The sequence below is a fragment of the Diorhabda carinulata genome, chromosome X (assembly GCF_026250575.1).
Source record: "Diorhabda carinulata isolate Delta chromosome X, icDioCari1.1, whole genome shotgun sequence".
Taxonomy (NCBI): domain Eukaryota; kingdom Metazoa; phylum Arthropoda; class Insecta; order Coleoptera; family Chrysomelidae; genus Diorhabda; species Diorhabda carinulata.
Window position 1 is genome coordinate 66678127 of NC_079472.1, and position 19944 is coordinate 66698070.

Here is a 19944-nt window from a genome sequence, read left to right on the forward strand (position 1 = left end):
TCTCGTATTTTCTGTTAAATCATATATTTCCAAAAGTATTTTTTTTATTTAACCAAAACATTTTTCATTATTTGAATCAATAACTTCAGAGTTTCTCAATTAAATTAATGAATTGGCTGTTTATAGAAATATAATTGATTTTTTTATTTTGTCCTACTTCGGTATTATGTACGGTTATGACACAATTTTTTCATTTGTGCAGGGATGCGCCTGCGCCATTTCAAACGTACTCCTCGAACACTAGATTTTTCCCGTTCCAAGTATACTATATATAATATGAAATGAAATTGAGTTTGGGATAATCTTTTTCTTATCCATTTCACTATTTTTTGTTTAGTTCATATAAAGTTATACAGTTCAAGTCTAGACGGCATCTATTAGATTTCGTAAAATTTTAGTCCAAGTGGAAGATTTGTGTCGCCATTTTTTTGAAGATGTTTCTTTTTTCTATATTTAAGTTTTGAGTACGAGGATTGTTACTGAATTGATGGAACTTGAGATGGAGTAATGTTCCAAAATATATTTCGTGATTGTAGTATATTTTCATAAAGGATCCTGGTCCATATGTTTGTCCAAGGAGTTTATATATATATTTATCTTATACATTGTTGGCTTTTCCTTTCTAAAGATTCAGAAATATTTGGGCCTTTTTCAACAAACTTGTCTGAATCACAGATGGTAATAGTTCGTCTTGTATGTCGATTTTCACTCTTTTTGGTCATAATCATTATTTTTTGACTGGTACGTGTTTATCTTCAAAAGACATTATACAGTAACTTTTTCTTACACCAAGTTGTTTTTTTACCAAATATGTAACGTTAATTTACTAAAAATCTTGACATTTTGTGAGAGATAACTAAACCCAAAGATGACCGACAAATTATGTTCGTTCTACAACATCAACTTCAATTAAAACTGTCAGTCTACGAAAATAGATGGATAAATATTTTTTTTAATAATGAAAAAAAATCAAACTCAACAATTACCATGAAAAACTTAATATCGATTAATTTAAATATTTCCATCGACGTCAATTTTAATATATATTTCTTTAATTTCTTATTTCTCAGACCTTTTGATATATTAATGCATATGAATGTTCTTGATTTTAGGTCCCTTCTATTTTAAAATTAGTTCTTTTTTTTTTATAATTTCTAAAAGAAAGATAAATTTTGACGTTTCGACTTTTCTTTATATATAAGAGATAACTTTATATATAAGAGGTAACCTCTATCGAATATAACGTAGAAAGCTTTCAAATAGAGCACAGTTTTCCATATATCTCATAATATATTGTTCTCGCGATAATTTCCACAAGCCCGCTTACCCATATTGAAGCAATTTGCTGGCGATATAGACAAAATCAATTCACAACGTTTGAACTGATGCAGGTTATACAGTTGCTGATAAAATAATCATTATCGCGAGCTCATTTTCCGGAACTATTTTGAGTTGTGGGGCATCGTTTGGATAAACATTTATTTATGCAGGGTTGTATGAAGTTATATTGCGATAAAAAAATTGAATTTGACTATATAGGATGGTTATCTAACTAAAGATATTAACAGTTAACTATATGAAGTGAGACATATAATAATGTATCCATAGAATATATGGGATAAGCCCATATATACTATGGAGAAAAGATGGATCCTATTAACTAGAAAACTAGAAAGAAACTTACCAAAAAAAATTTGATGGTTCCTGAAACTCTGATACTTTAAAATAGCGAAAAATCTGAACAATAGTATAGAGAGTAATATTGGGAATGAATCGTCTCCATCAGAATACAATATAATCAAAGTGTTAGAAATGTTTAACAACAGAAATGTCAATTGAAAAAACACTAAATGAATTCAAGTGTAATTGATTCTATAATCATTATTATTTTATAAATCTCGATAATCAATAATTAATATTGATGATTTCTTCTAATCCTTACAATGAAACTCGCCAATTTTGACTGTGTTATCGCACCTTCTCAAGCACCTTTTCTATATATAAAATAAGTTACTTTTAAACATGATGTCAAGATAGCGTATAGTCAAACCTTGATATTCAATCTACTTTTAATGGCATGAGTGGTGAAACACAAACTAATAGATTCCCTGTTCAAATTGTGATAAAAAATACATTGGTCAGTTTAATAAGACACTCACCCATCGGATAACCTATCACTAAAGAGGTAGTAAATTATATTCTGATCAGTGTGCTTCAGCTTCATCTGTTTTCTATGAATGACATTCTATCGATCATGAATCTGCCAAAGCTTTGACATCTACAAACAACGTATATTTTTAGAAACAATATATATTTTTCAAAATGATCAGTATATAAGAAAAATGATTTAAATAATAAAGAAATTTAACGGCATCAGTAACCAACTAATGGATATTCGATGTCATAGAACTACATACAATGTATTTACCTCAAAATTTCAATAAAACGATATTATACCAGGTTGATTGAAATAAACTAATTGATCAGTTTATGGTGAATTTGGCTGAGTTTTTTTATATCTTGTCTATCATTCATAGAACATTTATCTTGTTTTATGTATGTCATTCCTTTGATTAATTACTTTTGGTAGTTCGTGTCACGAGCTGACATTTTTGTCATGTGTAGAGCAGTCGATGCATTTTTGGTGAATTTGTGACTATTTATTATTGCTCACCAAATACTGTGTAGACATTCCTATATAATTTTCAGGATTAATTAATTAAATATGGTATGGAATATATATAATATATGATTTCTTGGTGTATTTAGTTTTGTTTTTTAGTGTAGTGAATTGTGGTGATAATGTATTGTGTGATCTATGACTTATATTGATGTTATGTTTCGATGAAATGTATTTAATTTTTCTGAAAGTTGGTTTGTCTAGGGCAGAGTAGTATAAGTGAAAATTCCAAACTCAATAGAGAAACTCTATTAGAATTTATAACATTCATTCTTAACAATACATATTTCTCTTATAAGATTAAAAAATACCAATTTTTGGAACACCAATGGCGCTCTCAATATCCCGTATATTAGCAGATTATGTAATAGATTATATTTTGGACTTTATAATATCCCTATAAAGAATTCACTACAGAAAAGGAGAATACTGAAAAATCGTTACCTTTTCTTAATACCAAATTCATAAGAAACGAAGATAATAAAATTTTAATTGACTGGTATAGGAAACCCTTAAGTTCTGGGAGATATATCAATTCATATCATTCATATCACCCCCGTAACGCTAAAATTAATTTGATCAAACAGATGAAAAATGGAGTCTTCGAAATTTCTGATACAATTTTCCATTAAAAAACATCAAAATACTTCACAAACTTTTTTATAGGAACTCATATCCTCCATATCTTTTGAAACGTATTTTATAACTCATTTGACATTGACACGAACATTGAATCATCATTTTCAAACGTCATTTCTAACATTTCTTTTCCAAATATTCATACACCTTCACTATATATAAAATCAGTTGCTCTTAAACTTTCTGGAATCTTCAAACAAAACAATATTAAAATAGTGTACAGTCAAACACTTAATATACAATCTATTTTTTTTAATGTGGAAGATAAAACACCAATCATTAAATTGTCTAATTGTCTGTACATTTGTTCAGTCGAAAAAATTATGAATTTATCAAAGTTTTGAAAACTGGAAAAAGTACAAAAAACGTTTATTTTTAGAAACAACATATATTGATCAACATGATCAATGCGTTAATATTAATAAGAAAACTGATTTAAATAGCCTTAGTGTAATTTATGCATATTGAAAAAACAAATTCTATAAAAATTCAACGCCATTAACAAGCAACTAACCTCTCACCTAACCTATAAATTTCCACCTCACCTTATAACGACCTAACTCATAAAATTTATTGTCATTTATATTCTAACCAATAAATATTCAGCTACATTCATAACGACCTAGTCCAGGGATGGGGAAACTTTTTTCTTCGCGTGCCAATTTTTGCTAACGAAATATATGGCGGGCCAAGTAGCATTACATTATTTACTAAAATAGAAATATTATTTTAATTTTTTCTGAAACACTAATTTATTAAGCAATATTAAAAAATAACATTTTCAATTGCAATTAATCGAACTCAAGTTAGCTGCGAAGTAAAAGGCTGAGGAGCACTGGTCTTTGTGGGAACATGTGACATGTGGAACTGTTTTTGTTTCGGCATGACTTCATCATAAGCCGGCTCCATTGTGATACTGAATTGTTAACAATAAAAAAAGGGGGTCATCCGAAAGCTTATTACGAAGACAATTTTTTCTTAGTTTCATTATTGAAAACGTTTGTCCGCACAAATAGCTTGTACCAAATATAACCATTATTTTCTGGGCCTGGGCAACTATATTTGGGTATTGTGTCTTAGATAAAGACTTATAAAATTCCAATTTGAGGGTGTTCAGAAATAGTTGCTTCAAATGCGTAGTGCGTTCGACCACAGATGCACCTACCCGAGCTTCATTTTCGGTTTTCGCTCTTATCCCCGTCCGACGTGCACTGCGATTGCTGCCAATTTCTGATAATAAGAAAGCTGTACTTGAATTTTGTTTGATGGTCGCGAACCGGATATCAACGATTTGCGGGCCGGAGACAGCCCTCGGGCCGTAGTTTCCCCGTCCTTGACCTAGCATATTGAAATTTAATGGTCCCACAAATTAACCAATCAATATTGGACATCATTCACCACAACCTATCCTTATCTAACCTATAAAAATTCAACGTCTTCTATTCTATTCTGAAAATTAATAAAAATTCTTATATTAACCAGTGTCAATATTTAATTTTTAAAAGAATTTTGACGTTTCGACTTTTCTTTAAGTCTTTTACAAAATATTTTGATGAAGACTTAAGCTGATTAAATTTGATAAGTGATTATAAAAATGAGTATTGTCACAATATACATAAAAGAAGACGTGTAGGGTTTTAGTAGCTCAGGAAGATAAGTAACACGCGGATTGTTACAAGCGTTCAAAAACTACCGTAGAGCAGACCCAGAGGAAGAAAAGAATTTATCCATTGACAATACAAATAGATGAAGCAAGGGAACACAAATAAATTTGAATCTAATACAACTGTATGAAGAAAGAATAAGAAATATTATCTGTGATGTGATGTGATGACTGGTACAGTCAGCTGAAGGCTGCTGGGGAACTTTTACGAGAACAAATCGCAAATTTATCAAATTTATCCGGCTAGTAATAAAATGTTTAATAACGTTCATGAGACAATACCGAAATATCCATAATTTTATTTGTCAAATATAATTTTTAATGATTAAAGAGTAAACCAGAGTTTACGAATCATGAAATGAAATGTACCCCAATAGCTCATGCGATAATATCTGCAGTAAGGCCTCGTTCATTGATATCACCACTACATACAGCTTTAGCTGTTACTCTGCATAGAAAATTTGGCTCCAAAAAAATAATAGAGATATGCAATGCTTCAGGCTTTTGCGGATCATATAAAGATGCAATAATCTATGAAATTTCTGCAGTCTTCATATATCCTATGAAAAAAATTGTGTGTGTCAGCTCCGACGCACGACTGGAGTTTACTCCTTAAGTTCGATAGTCTAACCAGACGCAAAAAGAGTTTATTTAACTTAAAAAAAAGATTGGTTGATTGCCAGAATATTTTGGGCTTCCTTCATTAATTTTTTTTTAATCTGTAAGCTCGCTGTCTCTCGGCTGGAGTTTTTGGAGGTTTAGATTTTTTCCTAGTCAAAAAATATAAAAAAAATTAGAAAATTTATAAATGCATAATTATAAAAATTTTAACCGACTTTAAGAAAATTGATAAAAAAAGGTTTTTATAAACATTTTTTTTAAATTATTATAATTAATTTTTTATTTAAAATATAATATTATCTTAATAATAAACAAAAATGGTTATAAAAAGATAATTATGTCACTAAATCTTTTACATACAATAATAAATAGTACACGAAAATTATTTAAATAAGTTAAAAAATAACTTTTCGAAAGAAAATTATATAAAAACATTATTATAATGAAAATATAATATTGTCGATTTTTCTGATAATATTATCGAATTATTGACTACAGTTGTTAATATTTAAAAGTTATTTATAAAATAAATCATATTAACGTGGAAGAATTTATAGACATCGACAAAAAAATTAATTTTTGGTTAGGTTAGAAATTTTCTATTTTATGTGGATGCCCTATAGAATAATTCATATTGGGTTGATTATCTAATTTTATGTGTTGTTTTCAAATATATATTTATATGAACTACATCGATAATTATTAAAATATTTAATAAATACAAATTGCACATGCTCATACGTATAATACATGAATTATAACGTACCTTGCAACCACGTGTTTGTTAGACGTTCCGGCAATATCATCTACACCTCTTTCTGCCATAGTTATTTGAAAATACTTTCAGTTCACTTTAGCGGAACACAATGATAATAAAACAATGACAGCAATATAAGTATGTTGACACTGACAAATTAGAAAGTTGCGCATCATAGGGTGCGCACCAAAAACGTAACGAGGTCATTCATCGATAGATTTTACTCCTCACATTTTTCTCATACCGGGCCTCTTATATATGCAAATCGATTCTTAAGGAGTAAACTCCAAAAAACAGATAAAAACAAAAATTTGAAAAATGTGAAATAATTAAAAAATGGTGGACTTTAACCATACAATACCTTATATAAAATTATATTGAAATTTTGCGTATATTCCAAAATTCAATAAAAACCATAGCATTTCGTTCAAAATATCGAAGTTTGGATCTACTTCCGGTATAATCAGAAGTTTCAGAAAACTGAAATAATCCTAGTTGAAGCGAGCATTTCGGGAAATCCATGCAAGCAAATTTTCAGCTCGTCGTGAAGGACCCTGTACCTTGTAATATTTGTGATGCTATCGACGTAGGGCAGATATTTCAGTATTTAAAAAGATCATAAAAATCAAACTGTATTAACAAACCACGAAATATCAAAAAGAGCATAAATTCAATCATAAAGATTCAAAAATGCTTAAAACGGAGTCAAATACAAGAAAAAGAGAATTTTTAGAAATGGTTCTCATACATAGGAACAAGACTGCTATCCATGATTACAACGACCCAAATAATTTGAGTGAAATTTGTAGCTCTATTTTGTGAATTTCAGTACAACTATAAACAATTTGATCGAAAACTGCTTCATATTTTTGACATTTATAAACTGAAAATAAATTAATTTTTCTTCAAATACTCAAATGGTCGGTGTCAAATCATATTTTGATAAAGACTGGAAGTAGTCGAAGTGTTAACTCTTCACATGTCTTAAAAAACCAATTTTAAATCAGGAGAGACCCAAAATCAAGTCGATTTAGAAACATATATATATATTTATAAGAATCAATACGCTTAAAATTTGAATATTGAAATGTTCTTTTTTGGGTTCAAGTTGATTGAAAGAAAGTTAGAATTGTTAATTAGACATTCCAATATGACGTTTCTGTCTTTTCTTTAGAGCTTTTCAGAAACTGAAAGTAACTATATTGTGAAAAATACATAACAAATGTTACGAACAAGTTCGCAAAATGGTTCCCTAGGCAGGCCCTGTCCAGCTACTATGAAACTTTAAAAATTCGGCGAAATCGCGCCGCGTTTTTCACATTTTTTATAAATGGCGGAAGCGCCTTTAATGTCTCTAGAACTTTTTATTACAATGGGTGGTTTAGATAGAGTATTTCTTTTAAATAATTTCTAGGAAAGTCCATTTATTTCGTTTATTTTTGTTCTAGAACTTTGTTTCTATTTGTCGTATATAAATAAGTTTATATAACGCAGTGACAGGACCTACTAATGCAATTATTCGATATTGAAGACATCAATAAAAACCCTACTAAAGCATCTGATATGAAATTTCAACACGAACAATTTGAAGAAACTCAAAATTTTCCTTTATGAGATTCAGAATCGATGTAAATAATATCAATTTAGCCTCAAACCATCCAGCCTTCAGATTATTCTCCGACTCAATTTATAAATCCAATTTTTCTGTTAAATCCATTAAAACAACTTACAACAGTAATTTTAATTGTAAGTATCGATAACTGACAAATTATACTTCCATAAATAAAATTAAATAACATAATTATTTCCGAGTATACATATCGAGCAAGAAATCTCATTAAATAATATTTCTATAAATTTCCGTGAACCTCTTCTAGCTGAACCCCTATCGAAATTCGATTAAATAAACCCTAAGTCACTAATAATATTCCAATATATACTTTACGATGAAAATTCGGACTTAACATCTACTCACGTAGTTGGACAACATTTTAGAACTGTATATATGATATATTTGAAATAAGAAATTCAAAATCAGATTCAAAAGATCTTAGATAATAAAATTATTAGACCGAGTATATCTCCGTACAGCTTTCCTACTTCTCCCGTCCCCAAACGAATAAACGTTAGTGGAAAGAAAAAATTCCGTTCAGTAATTGATAATCGGAAATTTAAAGATAGAACCATCGAAACTAAATACTCTTTTCCTCGCATGGATGAAATTCTTGGTTGAACTATTCATTTTTCTTTTTTAGGTTTAGCAAAATGTTTTCACTGAATTGAAATACACCCAGATTTGACAGTAAATGCTGTTTTCACAGAAGATAATGGCCGCACGAATATCCTCGTATACCATTCGGTTGAAAAAACGGTTCTGCAACCTTTCAACGTGTCATGGTCACAATTCTTCGTAAGTCATGTCGATTTGATAATTAGATAAGTCTGAATTCCTTAGAAAAGAAGTTGCCTTCTTGTGCCATGTTACAACCCCCAATTGTATTGAACCAAATTCAATTGAATTTTGGCCTAAACTCATTCAAACGGAATTGGATTTGTTCAAAAGTTTTAGCTATATAGCATCGATGAGCAAGTTACCGAAAATGCTAAGAACCGGAAAAATACTGGAAGAATGGACGCAACGGAGTATGCTGCCGTAAAAAAATATTTTCAATAATACTGTGATGGTTCATAAACATAGGAACAAGAAAGCTGTCAATGATAAAAACGACGTGAATAATTCAAGCAAAATTTAGTATTTGATGCAACTATGAATAATTTTTTGATTAATGGCCGCTACATATTTGTCGAAGACTTCACATATGAACGTTGTTCAAAATTTAGATTTATATGGCTCTAGAATTAATCCTATAATTCAACTAACTTGAATAGTTAGTTACTGGAAGCTGCTTTGAATAGAAATCAATCAACCTTATGGTGTTTAAATTTTGATGTCATATGTTTGATTTGACTTCCTCGACCCTAATGAAAGAGAATCAAAATCAATTCCTAACTATTGGAATGGAAGTGAGACATCCATATTTTAGCTCCCTAGATCACTAGATTAAATTCTCTAGATTTACTTATACAGAGATTCGTTGGAAAAACTCGAACCTATAACAAAAGACGCTGCTGTGACATTTATAATGTAGAAAATGACGACTTTTCGTAAACATAAACGATTTATCATTTTACTAGGAGTATGAGGCACTTATTATTTGTTGATCTCAGACACAACGTTCTATTCTGAATAATTGTATTATTTTTGATTTAAACGTTAACATAATTTATGTTACATGTAACAAAAAGGCATTCTCAATGTCTCAAATATTTGTTGATATATTCGGTAGAAATCATATAATTCGAGAGAGTTGGACGGAATTAATTTTTCAATAATGAAATTAACGTCTTTTTTCAAATTATTGAGACAGTCTCCTGACAAAACATTGGAAACTGACCGAAATAAAATTTGTATGGTCCATTTCCGAAAGATCTCTAGTTATACATTTGAAGGCAACGAAGCAATGAATAGCCAATTTTTTGTTTCAAGTCCATAATTCAAAATTTTCAGATAGAATTGTACTTCCATTATTTACAAACGCTCTGTAACCAAAGACAAAATTTTTAATATTACGCTGTAGTTTGTCTCTTGTATGAAAATATCAGAGGGTTCAATCTTCAAATACTTCGTATACATTTCAAAATTGGACATAAAGAATTCAAGTCTTTCAATGTATAATAAACTATTCAATGTATAACTTTCAATGTATCCATATATGTTCTCTACTAGTCATAATAATTCCGAGTCATACTCTCCGATCGCAGAGAAAGTTCAAAGTGAATCATGTAGAAAGTTGAATAAAACTTTTTCCAACTTATTACTTCATTACTTCACAGAGAGATGTGGTCTAATATTGATCCGGAAATAATTCTCTGAAGCGGCATGTTCAAACTAGTTTATTTTAAGCTTTTTTAATGTGAAATAGAGCTCGAATTTTCCCATTCGTGACCACAATTTCGTTGTCTATGTGAAAGTACAAAAAACTGGTTTTCGACAAGATAAATTATTCGCATATATCACATTAGAGATTTTAAAATTTAATCCCCATTAAACGCAACCCGTACGATTGTTTCATCACAGAATCATGAGGTGGGAAGAATCACTCGAGTAAATCATGACAAAGACTGGGACGTACTTTATACGGTATAAATTACGCGTATATACTATTTAATATTTAAAGTATATTCGAAAGTATTTGCGGAATCTTACTAATTTAAAAAACAAACAAAAAAGTTTTAGTAGATAGTTGTCGTACAAAGATATTCGATCGGAGGGTTCAACTCATTTCTCGGCATTTTCATAATCGAATACAGCATTGTATTCATTAGCATAGCTCCTGCCCTCCCATCCATCCAATTCACAATTATCTGTAATTATCTGTAACTAAAATTTGCTATTGATGTGACGAATCACTTGCTTATGTGATTACGACATAATTAGAATGTCCCTTTCTTATAATATTGCCTTTTCTCCCAGCGTTACATAATTTGAACAATCTGTCTTGTACTTGGAAGGTAATGTCGAAACTTCAAATGATTAAGTCTATAAATCAGGATTTCATCTATTAAGGTATTCTCATATGGTATTTCCATGGAATCCGTCATAGCCGAATGCGATTGTTGTTATCTTATGTGAGTCATACACGTTACGACTTGCCGGAGATGTTTCCTGTTGCGGCAGTTGCGAGTACATACAGGTTGATTTATTAGTGTGATAAATTTTAGTGCCTACCTTATCCTTTGAGATACCAATTTGAAAACTCAAGGGATTACAGCCATCCTCAGTCTTCAAATTTGAAATTTATTTACACTTTTACAAGTTGTTCCAGAATGCTGTTCCATATCAAAACTACATATTGTTGATGGAACACCCTATATTCTATCACATATTTGTAGTTAGTTTGACTTTCTCATCATAATAATACGAGGTTGTCATTTTTTCTAAAAGATAATTAGAAAGTTATAACCAATTTTCCATTAAAATAGTAACCCTGTTGCGGCCAAAGCATAAAAATAGTTATAAAAATTCTGAAAAATTATTAATTTCGATATCGAAGAATATTCTTCTTTTCTGAAAGTAGAATAGATCAAGTTCGAGTGAATACAATTTTAACATCACTAATGTGTGTAATATTAATGATGTAGTAGAACAATAATAATTCATTTTACCCACAACCAGTGTTCGGTTTTAAGGACAGGTGTACATTCACGTAGATATCGGAAATGTATTCATGGAACGACAAAATTTCAACCTGTATTTCGCCTCTCACAACCATAAGCTGGTTTTAATACGCTGCTTCAAAACTATAATCTAATCATTACTATGCTGTGTGTTTCGTAATGTACCTTCAATAATATAATTCTCATAATTTTTATTTTAGGAGAATATTGAAATAATTTTTATATATATATTTAAAGAAAATATTATTGGAGAGTGAAAAAGTCACTACTACGTACGCTCAATCATTATTCGAAATTAAATGAATAATTATTTGATTTGTAAATTACTTAGGTGCTTGCCTTGACTTTTGTTTAGAGGCAAATTCCTACAACACCGTTCTTAGTTTTTTAACTAAAAATAATGAGGCAATTTGAAACAAAATTAAAAAAAGTATTTGGTCCAGTGGGGTAAGAAACTTTGACAACTCCACATTGGTTTCCTTATTTCAAAATATTACTTTATTAAGAAGCATATTTGTCATCAAATTTGATATTCCTATAACAAAATGAATCATTTATTGAGATCTCTCTGTGGTAGAGCGTTTGTAGGTCGAATCTAGAAACACCCTGTATAAAAATTAAAGTAAAATTTCTAGTGATACGCAAACTGTACAAAATGTTCACCAACATTATAGCCGACAACAATAATTATACTTTGACACGGGTTTATGTAAATAAATATAACATATGAAATATGATAAGAAAATTAGCTCAATGAAATAAAAGGGAAGCTTCTAAACTTTGGTTAGACTAGTTATTGACTTATTGTACTGTCCGGGAATGTTTGTACTAATTGTTTTTTCAATAACATAAAATTTTACGTATAGACAAAAATGATTTCAATGTTGGAAATATATTGTTACAAACTACTGAAAAAATATCTAGTTGACATACTTAAAAATCGTTACAGCTGATCAATATATGTATAATGAGAACGTAACTAACTATATTAACTAAAGCCACTTGAACCACAAAATGACTTTTTCTTGTTCATATTCACTTGTTTTATCTCATCAAAGCAGAGAAAATGAGATTATGAGCAATTTAGTACGAAAATGGTTGAGCATAAACAATGAAGTCATTGAGAACGTCCAACTGAAGATTTTCTCAGAACAAAGCAAATAGTTTGGGAATTTGCACTCCGTTTACTGGGAAATACATTAAGTGGAGTATGGACAATATAAATATCTTTCCGATTTACTGGATATGAAGAACAAAAATATGTGTATAAAATTGAAATATGTGTATAGTCCAACAGTCATTAAAGACCTGAAATCCTATGTATATCTGTGTCTATATCTTTTGTTCAACAAAATTTCTCGACATTTTCAATGATGCCACTCTTTACATTGATAGACATGGATGTTGATGTTAAGGCCATAATCTTCTCCTATAATTGCGATCTAAGAGTGCTTGAACATCCTGTTCACTGTCTGTAATTAAGACCGTGTCATCAGCGTACCTTATATTATTCTTCTTCTTCTCTATATTAGACTTTTCTGAATATATATTAAAGAGTAGAGGAGACAACACGCATGCCTGTCGCACGCCTCTTTTGATGCTGTATTGTTCTGTTGTGTCGCCGGTTTCAGTTCTCACCACTGCAGTTTAGTTAGCAAATTCTCATTCTCGTCTAGGCCATTCCTGTAAAGGTAGTCCATTAGCTTATCGTGACTTACTTTGTCGAAAGCCTTTTCGTAATGAATAACACATAGGAAGAGGTCCTTTTGCTGTAACAACAATACATACATAATTTGAAAATCTTGAGGTTCTGTTTTGTTTGAAGGGGTGTCTACTTTATTTAGTTTAGTAATATTAGTATTCATATGTTTTCGATGGTTTTGTTTTGAACTCAATTATGATAATACTATAATAAAATCTTCTTTTCTCGATTTGATGCTCACTTTTTATTAGCATATTATAAATTTAGACCTTTCCCAAGTGTGAGGAAAATCTATAAAACTAATTAGAATCAGAATCAATGTCATAATACATACAATAATAACGCTATGTGATTCAAAACTTCCAGAATAAATTTCCCACATTTTGGATAAAAATCAAATTTTGAGATTTGCATCCCTTATCAATTATTTCGTCTCACAATAGTATATCACAATATTTTATCTCACTGAAATTGTAGCGTTTTTTATTGGAGTCGTGTCAACTGTGGCAAGAGAATCAGTTTGAAAATTGACATATCTACAAGTTCATTTGATCCAAAGTTGTTTGATCCAAAAGTGTTATCGTATCGTAACTTTGAATTTGTTTCACTGAATAAATTTTCGAATTGGAGGACGATAATCTCACCATAGATATATTGGTCTGTAATCAGGAACACGTATTGTGGTAAGCAATTCTTTCTCAATAGTGCTCTATTTTTACTCAGTTATTCAACATTCATTGAAGCGTATGCAATTTATTTTTCAGGTCCAATTTAACCTTGTAATAATATAGCGCTTAGTAACACTTAGTAACACAGTAGCAAGGTGAGAAGTAAAATTTGTGATATGACAATGAAGAAAATTCTATTTTTTATACATTTCCATGGATTTATGTGTGTATTTGGAAATTCTATTCTCAAATAGGATGAAACTAATACACTGAATCAGGTAGTCGTAAGTTTTCTCAGGGCGTACTCACAGTTATTTGATGGAATTATGGTGTGCGGCTTCTTTCAAGAAATCTCAATTTCGGATTGTCAGAAACTAAATAAGCATTGTCAAATTGATTAATTGGAATGCGTCCAACTTGCTCAGTCTCAAGTTTTTAAGGTATTTTAAATCTGGTTTTGTGTGAATTAATGTAAAATGTAATGTAATGGTAGCATAATGCTATTGTACCACTGACTCATTTTTGCATATTTCATATTATATTATATTATTCTCATACGCTGGCAAAAATTGATATGATATGTACGAAACACATGAAATTGTTTGTTCACTAACAATTTTCATGATTTTGAACTCAAATAATAATGTATATTGCGTTTTTAACAAAATTATGTAACTTTAACCAGAATCTTGTATTTTTTTTCTGTTGGTAGATTTGAATAGCAATAATTGAAGATTAAATTGAATGAACTGTACTTTAAATCCCATAAAATTCCCTGTATTCCAATATTTATACAGATGAAATCACTTGCACAACATACATGTCTAATCAGAAGATTTAAGATATTATTTCATCAGTAAAATAGTTTTATTCTGAATATTCCAATATCGTTTTTTAAGTGGAATGAAACAGATTGAGAATTAATTCGAAGGTCTCATAGGTTTTTACGTCAACTAGTTACGACTAGTCTCCTATTCTATGGAGAGTAAAATTGCTTTTAATCATCATTTTTTATCCTTTAATGATAACACAGGAAATTTTTATTATAAATAGTATGCAGTGAAATAAATACGAAATTCGTCTATTGCTAATACATTATCGGAAACCAAAGTTTGAAGCAGCATAAGCAGTAAGAAAAATTTGTGAAATTGAAGGGGAAGGCACAGTTAAAGAGCAAATGGCAAAGCGTTGGTTGAATCGTTTCAATAGTGGAGATTTGACGATTGGAGATAGTTCGCTCTCAGGTCTTCCACCTGTGTGAAATATTGAGTTTGAAAAGGAAACAGTAGGAACTCAGTATCAACACCTGTCAATTATCGGATTCCCTTGGACCTTCTAAAGATACCATGCATCGCCATTGAGGACAAGTGAGGACGTGTAAACAGCTCCCTAATTTTCCTGCCTAAATATTATGATTCATTAGATGCACTGTTAGTTACGATGAAAAATGGATTCGTTTGGAAAATCCAAACATGGAAAATCGGTGGTTAGAAAAAAGACAATAACCAGAACCCGTCGCAGATAGAGATGGATTTGAGCGGAAAGAATTGTTTGTTGAGAAATTATTGAGGTTTGGTGTACTTCACAATAATTTCAAATGGGCGATCAATCAACTCCAAAGTATGTAGTAGTGAGCTGATGCGAATATATAGAAGAAATATCCAAGTTTAGTTAATCAGTCAAAAAATTTAGTCATGAACTTGCATCTAAGCCCGAAATATGATTTTATCAAGGTCTCAAAGAGTTAGGTTAAATCATAGAATTGGACATTGGACTTTACTTCAAATTATTGAGTGTTTTCTTATGATTATTTAATAAACAAAGTAAATATTGGAAAAATATTTATGAGACCCTATACACAATGAGACATGACTATTGAATCAAAGATAATCATTGATTGTATCGAAAGGAAACTATACTGCTGCTTATTTCGATTTTACATAAGTGATATGTACACAATTTTTCAAGCCCCTAATCTAGTAAATGCTAAATGTTTATAAAACTCTGTAAATCTCCTACGGTGGCGAATTTGAAGTAATCTCAGTGTATCTAAATATTCATTATCCGGAATCCCAAATATTCGGCACGTCGATTTGCTTCTCACTAAGCATCACAAGACAATCTACAAAAGGAGATTACAGGCCTGCTGTGTGTGGACCAATATTATTTTAGCCTTTAGTTGACAAAACAAGTCATTATGTTGTTACAAAGTGGTTCTCAGTTATATTAACGTGAATTTTGAGTGAGAGGAGATATAAATTCAGCTTGGTTTATCCGAACAGATGACGGCAACGTTTACGTTTTGGACAAGTTTTAAATACTTGTACGTGATCAGTAAGGCAGTACTTTTAAAAATATTTTATAATTCATGAATTATGAATATGCCTAGGACAAATAACTACAAAAAATTCCTATTTTAAAAAACAACATATATTGCTCAAAACGATCATAGTATTGATAAAAAAACTGATTCAAATAGCCTAAATATAATCTTTCGATTTCGAAAAAGTAAATTATAAAAAACTCAACAACATAACCTATAAAAATCTATATCATTCGTACAAATTAACATAACAGATTTCTTAACATAACTTTCAATTGGACAGATTTCAATTTCAAAAAGAATCAATTGAATAGCAACGAAAATCTATAAACTTTATATTCATGTCTTACTATTTTGGATATTGCTTTTTTTAAATTTTATAAAGAAAGTGTTACGCCGCATATCTCGTTAAACGATAGTAGGTAACTCATATTGTATATCAATAAAATTAAAGGAAAAACAGTGTAATGGAAATCAGTGAATAGTCTATAATTCGCAACTATTTAATGCCACATCATTTTTAAAATACAATCTAATTTTATTAGGAAAACTGATACACATAATAATTGCTAGATGGAAAGTAATGGAATTCTGTTATTATGAAGAAGATGAATATCCAGTTTCAAAGAGAACTCAATAAACAGAATGTTTTTTTTTTATTGAAACTTGATGTAAAATGAGAATTTCATCTACCTTTACATCAATGTGAATAACAGTTTGTGAAAAAATGAGTTCACAAAAAACCAGTGAAGTGAAAGTATTTTAAGTCGTGTGAGTGTGAGAAAAACCTTGGAGAAACAGAAAAAACAAACTATTAAAGAACGAAGTTAAATCAGAAAAGAGACACATTACATTCCATAAGAAATTTTTCGTAGTTTCTGGAAATTAATTTTATCCACGATTGTTGTTTAATGTACCCATTATACGTCTGCTTGCTCGACCTTAAAATACCCATTAATCACAGTAGTGATTGATGAATCATTAATCACTGCTATCAGATACTTTCTTGATTTAGCTATATCATATTGTATTGCATAAAAAATCGGTTTTTATAATTTTCTCGTGTGAAATACTACTAAATATGTACTAAATTTAGTTCTGTACACATAAAAAATGTACGGATCATTAGCACTGAAGGTGTTTGTCGTTTATGTGCTCCTCAACGCTCCCAAACCTTTCAACATGATTTTATGTTTGAATTTCTCAGTGTTTTAATATTTTATATCAAATTATGTTGAAAAATAGACTAAAAAAGATTAAAGTAAAGCAGACTTTGTTTTTATGTTAAATTAATATGGAGATATTATAATTTTCGATAACTATGTAGGTACTATGTTTAAATGAGCAATAATATATTGTATGAAATATGTGTATACGTACACTTTGTAACTGTATTTAACGTTCTATACATTCATATGAGCTTTTTATAAGCTATTTTATAGGTTTTATAGTGAAAAAATCGTATATAATAATCCTTTTCCAAGTCCTGCATCAATAACCTCAATAAAATTTGTACAATTTGTTCTAACGTCATTCGTGAATGCTTATTTTATCTTTTTCTTTAAACACAATGAGAAAAATCATGCTTCCCAATTATTTGTTCATATAAGTAACCATTTTAGATAATTATTCACATATTATAGGAAAACTATCATCTTTCATATCAGTGCATTAATATCTCCTACAGGTAATGGTCTCTACGGATCTACATCGTCTAGTTTCTCGAGTATAAACTGTTCATTGTAGTACAGGAAGGATGATCAAAGAAGCAGTTTTTATTTTGTAAGTACAATTCATGAATTCAGACAATCTTTTAGAGAAAATTGAAACTGCTATTAGTCAATTTAGAGTTGATTCTTTTTCCTATTAGTTCTAACTCTAAAGATAAATCAAATTTCAAACTTGAATCAAAAAAGGCAAATATTCTTGAATTACACACCGAAGATAGTGATAATCAATTATTGGAATCAGAAATGGCACAGGGACAATTCGAATGGAAATACATTATCTGCATTCCAGATATTGATGGCAATCCCAATGTTTTGAACAGATTTATCTCTGTAAGCGAATCAATTATTGCTAATTTCTATAGGGAAAACCTTAATGGTTACCATAACATTTATCTTTTATATTCAATAGTTTCGAAAATTTACCCTTGTAATACTTTGATTGATTTAAAAAACGTTCTAACAAGTAACTTTTCGGATCAACGAGACAAAGTCTGCTTGAATAGGGATCTCATTATGCAAGCAAAATTCAAACGAATCTTCCCAATAATTTCACGATAAACATCTACATATAATCTATTATTTCTTTTTCTCTGAATTCTCTCTTTTTTTATTTTAAGGAAGAAGTCCACTGTGTGTTTATTTCCGATAGTTTCCTCCTTATCTCTCAAAATCTTGTAGTGTCTGGTCCTAAAATCAATCGTGGATGGAGGGCAACCTCAAATCGTGCTTCTCTGGATATATGGAATTGTTTTGCAAAAAGTATCAATACTAATGCCCTTTTTGTCTAAATATATCAACAATCATTGCTATATTATTGAAAACTAATTTTTTTCCATTACTGCTCATTTATTGGTAACTTCCAATCCTCTCAAATGTTTACACAGCATCTTTACAATACCTGTAAAATAAAATGGTCACATGAATTTTTTGATAAATCACTTGATTGGAGATGGAGATCAATGAAACAAGTGGATTCAAAACTACATATTAGAGCCAAATCTTTCTAGTTCAATTGATATTATAACTAATAGTGCGAATCGTTAATTGATTACGAAATGTCAAAAATATTCAATGAAACAACAAAAAAATTGGTGAATTTTTGTTGAGATTGATTAAAAATAATTAATGAATCTATAAAACTATAAGAGGTGCCTTTAATTTCGGAGATAACTCATCTCATTTTATTTTTATAAATCCTTAAAATTCATATTACCATTGCCGAAATTCTACAACACACATATCAATAAAGATTATATCATTTGAATAAACTCCATTCATTAATATTCTCACAATAATCACATAATAGATCGACAAACTTTATAGAATATAAAGCGATATGAAAGTGATTACAGTAGATACTCAAAATGTTTCCGGCTCACTTCGGTAAAATCATAACATCCTTGAGATCCTGTGATATATTTTGCTAAATGACAACTCCAATTCCCGAATTACCGAATTACTAACAAGGAAATTAGTATTCTACAACTGTTTGGACGTCAATTTATTCGAAGAATTGCGAGAAGAAATAATGAAAATACATAATGCCGTAGGACTCGATTACATAAGAATACATAAAAAACATGTCAGAGAAAAGATGATTTTAAAACAATATTTACATAAGATCGAAATAAGGAGCAAGGAAAGGAACACAAATAAAACCCATAATTATTGAAAATTCCGAAATATAATAAGAGAAGAAACTCACAGGTGAAAATCATTTTTCGAATAACTGAAATCAAAATCAGAGTTAATGAATAGAACCCAAGAATTAAAATATTATTAAAAATTCATAATAATAATAATAAAAATAATAGATTGAAGAGACTTCTACCTGACACAGGTCCTAACAGGACATGGCGTCTTTCGATGTTATGCCAAACGGTTCAGAAAAGACACCACGGATATATGTATATACTGTGCCGC

The 19944-nt window shown here is 29.9% G+C and overlaps 1 protein-coding gene across 7 annotated transcripts in view; it reads right to left on the reverse strand.

Annotated features, from left to right (window-relative positions):
• LOC130902236 (protein madd-4) overlaps positions 1-19944 on the reverse strand; it is a 161275-nt gene that overhangs the window by 104448 nt on the left and 36883 nt on the right. Inside the window, exon 1 of one of the 7 annotated variants that reach the window (XM_057814195.1) lies at positions 13100-13125. The exons of the other annotated variants lie outside the window; for them this stretch is intronic. The gene's annotated coding sequence lies outside the window, so the exon portion shown is untranslated. Of the gene's footprint in view, positions 1-13099; positions 13126-19944 lie in introns of those variants that run through there. 7 annotated transcript variants of the gene reach the window in all.